Source organism: Bos mutus, chromosome 3 (assembly GCF_027580195.1).
Source record: "Bos mutus isolate GX-2022 chromosome 3, NWIPB_WYAK_1.1, whole genome shotgun sequence".
Taxonomy (NCBI): domain Eukaryota; kingdom Metazoa; phylum Chordata; class Mammalia; order Artiodactyla; family Bovidae; genus Bos; species Bos mutus.
This window is the reverse complement of record NC_091619.1, coordinates 22,053,698-22,059,697: the sequence shown is the minus strand read 5'-3', so window position 1 is coordinate 22,059,697 and position 6,000 is coordinate 22,053,698.

Sequence of the window (6,000 nt, the reverse complement as noted above, 5' to 3'; positions counted from 1 at the left end):
GAAATACTGGTGGGCCAGTTCCTTGACTTGTTTTGCTTTCCCTGCTGCCTAGAACTCCCCCTCCTTATTGCTTTGCATGATTGACATCTTTTTTACAGTGCATTTTATTTTATTATTATAAGTATATATTTATTTGGCTGCACCCAGTCTTAGTAGCTGCATGCAGGATTTTTAGTTGCAGCATGGGGGATCTGGTTCCCTGACCAGGGATGGAACTCAGGCCTCCCTGCACTGGGAGTCTGGAGACTTAGCCACCAGACTACTAGCGAAAGTGAAAGTGAAGTCACTCAGTCGTGTCCGACTCTTTGCGACCCCATGGATGGTAGCCTACCAGGCTCCATGATCCATGGGATTTTCCAGGCAAGAATACTGGAGTAGGCTGCCATTTCCTTCTCCAGGGGATCTTCCCAACACAAGGTTCGAACCCGGGTTTCCTGCATTGCAGACAGACGCTTTACCGTCTGAGCCACTAGGGAAGGACTACTAGGGATGTCCAATAATTGACTTATTTTAGTCTTACCTCAAATATCATCTTCTTCGAAAGCCTTCCCTGATCATAGACAGGGAAATAGACAGGGAAATAGATGTCCCCTTATCACAACCCTCTATCACATCACTGTTTTTATTCTTCATTAAACTTAACCCTAAGATTATCTTTTTAAATCTTTCATTTATTTACTTACTCATTTTCATTCTCCAACTAGAACACAAGCTCCATGAGGGCAGAGGTTGTGTTTGTCCCATTCAAAGCTTCATTTCCAGCACCTTCAGCAGTGCCAGGCTCACAAGCTCCCAATAAACATATATTAACTGACTGAATGAATGAAAGCCACGCACTACAGCTGGCAGTTATCTGTGGGCTCTTCGCAACAACCTTGTTAATCTTCACGACAACCTTATGAAGTAAACACTATCCCACTGTTAGTCTCATATTATAGAGAAGAAAACTAAGTCTTACAGAGGCAATGCAATTTGCCCAAGGTCGCATTATCAGTGATTTGAGAAGCTGGAATTCAAATCCAGTTGTGCGTGTTTTGCAGATCACAATTCATCCTCTACCACTAAAAATGTCTGTTTTATTATTCATGATGTGAGTTTGGAGATCAAATGGGATTCCTACTTCTCCCACCTCCCCCCTTGCCCATGGACCTTACCCTCCTCAGGAAGAGCGGCTGGGCAGCTGCAGCTCTGCACCCTCAGGCGCGTGGGGTGGGGCCTGCCCTGGGGGGTTCATCACGTACCAGGAAGCAGCAGAGTGCACGTTATCTGTGGGTTTTCTACTCTAAAAGAGACAGCCAAGAAGTGGCTGGCCTGATTCACACCAGGACCTTTCCCCCAAATTCACGAATCTGATCAGACACTTCCCAAGGGGCAAGTGTCAGGGGTGGGGAGGGTATGAGGTGTCTGGAGAGAAAGGCAGAACTATTTTCCTAATACTTCCAAGAGAACCAAAGTTTCTGTTCAACACAGAGAGAGGGAGAACAATTGCCCTTCTCCAGCCCTCTGAAGAGACTTAACACGCACAGCCCCCTGTTATAAAAGAAAAACCTCCAACCTACAATGGAAGTTGGAGATGGGGTGAGGGGTGAGGGGTGGAGGTAGGTGGGGTGGGTAGGAATATTATCTAGCAAGAATACACAGAAGAACTGTAGAAAAAAGATCTTCATGACCCAGATAATCATGATGGTGTGATCACTCACCTAGAGCCAGACATCCTGGAATGTGAAGTCAAGTCGGCCTTAGGAAGCATCACTATGAACAAAGCTAGTGGAGGTGATGGAATACCAGTTGAGCTATTTCAAATCCTAAAAGATGATGCTGTGAAAGTGCTGCACTCAATCAATATGCCAGCAAATTTGGAAAACTCAGCAGTGGCCACAGGACTGGAAAAGGTCAGTTTTCATTCCAATCCTTAAGAAAGGCAATGCCAAAGAATGCTCAAACTACCACACAATTGCACTCATCTCACACACTAGTAAAGTAATGCTCAAAATTCTCCAAGCCAGGTTTCAACAATACATGAACCATAAACTTCCAGATGTTCAAGCTGGTTTTAGAAAAGGCAGAGGAACCAGAGATCAAATTGTCAACATCCACTGGATCATTGAAAAAGCAAGAGAGTTCCAGAAAAACATTTACTTCTGCTTTATTGACTATGCCAAAGCCTTTGACTGTGTGGATCACAATAAACTGTGGACAATTCTGAAAGAAATGGGAATATCAGACCACCTGACCTCCCTCTTGAGAAATCTGTATGCAGGTCAGGAAGCAACAGTTAGAACTGGAAGTGGAGCAACAGACTGGTTCCAAATAGGGAAAGGAGTATGTCAAGGCTATATATTGTCACCCTGTTTATTTAACTTATATGCAGAGTACATCATGAGAAACGCTGGGCTGGATGAAGCACAAGCTGGAATCAAGATTGCTGGACCTCAGATATGCAGATGACACCACCCTTATGGCAGAAAGTGAAGAAGAACTAAAGAGCCTCTTGATGAAAGTGAAAGAGGAGAGTGAAAAAGTTGGCTTAAAGCTCAACATTCAGAAAACGAAGATCATGGCATCCGGCCCCATAACTTCATGGCAAATAGATGGGGAAATAGTGGAAACAGTGGCAGACTTTATATTTTGAGGCTCCAAAATCCCTGCAGATGGTGACTGCAGCCACGAAATTAAAAGATACTTACTCCTTGGAAGAAAAGTTATGACCAACCTGGACAACATACTAAAAAGCAGAGACATTACTTTGCCAACAAAAGTCCACCTAATCAAAGCTATGGTTTTTCCAGTGGTCATGTATAGATGTGAGAGCTGGACTATAAAGAAAGCTGAGCACCAAAGAATTGATGCTTTTGAACTGTGGTGTTGGAGAAGACTCTTGAGAGTCCTTTGGACTGCAAGGAGATCCAACCAGTCCATCCTAAAGGAGATCGGTCCTGAGTGTTCACTGGAAGGACTGATGTTTGAAGCTGAAACTCCAATACTTTGGCCACCTGATGCGAAGAACTGACTCACTGGAAAAGACCCTGATGCTGGGAAAGATTGAAGGCGGGAGGAGAAGATGACAACAGAGGATGAGATGGTTGGATGGCATCACCGACTCAATGGACATGAGTTTGGGTATACTCCGGGAGTTGGTGATGGATAGGGAGGCCTGGCGTGCTGCAGTCCACAGAATTGCAGAGTCGGACGCGACTGAGCGACTGAACTGAACTGAACTAACAGTATCAAGGCTCTGGAGAAGGAAGTGGCAACCCATTCCAGTATTCCTGTCTGGAGAATCCCATGGACAGAGGAGCCTGGCAGGCTACTGTCCATGGGGTCGCAAAGAGTCAGACATGATTGAATGACTAAGCACATCAAGGCTCAGCTCAGCCAGCTAATGTAACAATGTGTGTGCGTACGTGTGCGTATGTGTGTTAAGTTGTTTCGGTTGTATCTGACTCTTTTGCAACCCCATGGACTGTAGCCCTTCAGACTCCTCTGTCCATGGGATTCCTTATGCAATAATTACTGGAGTGGGTTGTCGTTTCCTTCTCCAGGGGATCTTCCTGACCCAGGGATCAAACCCCCATTTCTTATGTCTCCTGCATTGGCAAGTGAGTTCTTTACCACTAGCGCCATCTGGGAAGCCCAATATAACTATATCACTTCTAAAAATTGGCTCAGCACCTCTGTTCTACCTTTTGAGTCAAATTGAAACCTCTTTTGTGGACAAGACTTTTCACTGCTGGCTCCTCTATAGTCTTATCTGCTCCTCTGGCACCTCCACAGCCAATACCCCTGGAGTAGCCATTGTGAACATCTTATAATTCTTCACTTCTCTGGGTTTTTGTAAATGTTATTTTTTTTTCCTCTACATGGCAGCTTCCTATTCTATAAATCCTATATGCTTTCAAGATTAGGTGACTGACCATGAGCAGTTTGAAGGCAGAATAAGTTGTACTCATCTCTGTATCCTTGGACCTCTTCGAGTGCCTGCCTTCAATGAGCATCGAAGTGTCAGCTCAAAGGCAACCTTTCTAGAATTTTTCCTGCTGCCCCTAGTTTGTGCTGGGAGGTCTCCTTCTTGCTGTTAAAGCACTTCAGCATATTTATGTTTATTCTTTGAATGCTATACTTTAAGTGTTGTTTTTCTTCTTTTTTAAAATTTATTTTTTAATTGGAGGATAATTGCTTTACAATGTTGTGTTGGTTTCTGCTGTACAACAACATGAATTAGCTATGAGTATACTCATATCACCTCCCTTTTAAGCCTCCCTCCCAATGCCCCGTGTCCCACTCCTCTAGGTCATCACAGGGCTTCCCACCAGCTATCTGTTTTACACAAGGTACTGTATATATGTCGATGCTACGCTCTTAATTCATCCCACCCTCTCTTTCCTCCGTTATGTGTAAATCCATTCTCTATATGTCTGTGTTGTTTTTCTTGTTTTTTCAGGTGAAAGGGGTGTGACTGGTACATCACTGCACCCTAGTGTTAAGCCATGGTACCTGGCACATAGTAGGTGCTTGATAAGTTAAATTTGAACGCAATGTCTTCTGAATCTCCAACATGGAAATCTCTATGCCAGGCACTATTCAGTTCAGTTCAGTCTCTCAGTTGTGTCTGACTCTTTTCGACCCCATGAATCGCAGCATGCCAGGCCTCCCTGTCCATCACCAACTCCTGGAGTTCACTCAGACTCACGTCTATTGAGTCAGTGATGCCATCCAGCCATCTCATCCTCTGTCGTCCCCTTCTCCTCTTGCCCCCAATCCCTCCCAGCATCAGAGTCTTTTCTAATGAGTCAGCTCTTCGCATGAGGTGGCCAAAGTACTGGAGTTTCAGCTTCAGCATCATTCCTTCCAAAGAAATCCCAGGGCTGATCTCCTTCAGAATGGACTGGTTGGATCTCCTTGCAGTCCAAGGGACTCTCAAGAGTCTTCTCCAACATCACAGTTCAAAAGCATCAATTCTTTGGTGCTCAGCTTTCTTTATAGTCCAACTCTTACATCCATACATGACTACTGGAAAAACCATAGCCTTGACTAGATGGACCTTTGTTGGCAAAGTAATGTCTCTGCTTTTCAGTATGTTGTCCAGGTTGGTCATAACTTTCCTTCCAAGGAGTAAGCGTCTTTTAATTTCATGGCAGAAGTCACCATCTGCAGTGATTTTGGAGCCCCCAAAAATAAAGTCTGACACTGTTTCCACTATTTCCCCATCTATTTCCCATGAAGTGAAGGACCAGATGCCATGATCTTAGTCTAGAGGGACATAAAGTTGTGTCTCTGATCCTAGGGGGAGAATGAGACATGAAATGTTCACATATATGTTGTCCAAGGTACTATGAGATAACTTGAAGACAATGCCAAAGAAAATTTAAAAGAGGAACAAGTTTCTGACTTGTTTATGGTAAAAATTATTACACACCCTCCTTTCTAACTGGAACTGAACACATCTGTTGACTACTTTCTTAATGGGCTTAGAAGTACCTTTTGTGTGTCCAGTGTGAAAGTAGGTGGGTCATAAATACTAAAGCAAGAAAATAATGCCCAGGTGACAGGTGTGGAAGGGCCTCTGGTTTTGAGTTCAACAGCATCTGAGAAGTTTGACTTGGGGTCAAGGGTTGGGGTTACCCTTCAGATACAGTGGGCTTTAGATTCTACACTGAATGGAAGCAGAGGGTGAGTCCAGGAAACAGTTGAGTTAAAGAGGTAGCCAAAATGGGTGCTTCCCAAATTGCTTTGTTAGCCTCTTGGGCCAGTTCCACTGTCTGCTCCCCAGGCCTCCAGGGTTGCTGGGCACCTCCTGAGAGGAAGAGAAATGAAATACTCAGGAGTGCTGGGATGCGGGAGCAAGAAATCATCCAAACCAGCAAACAGGATAGCCAAATTATCTTCTTTCCTATTGGAAGCATTTGGTCTAACTTCTGATTTGTGCCTAGGAATCATCTGTCCACAGCTTCATTACATGAGAGTGTTGACACTGAATAGTCCTATAGGATAAGGCTCTTG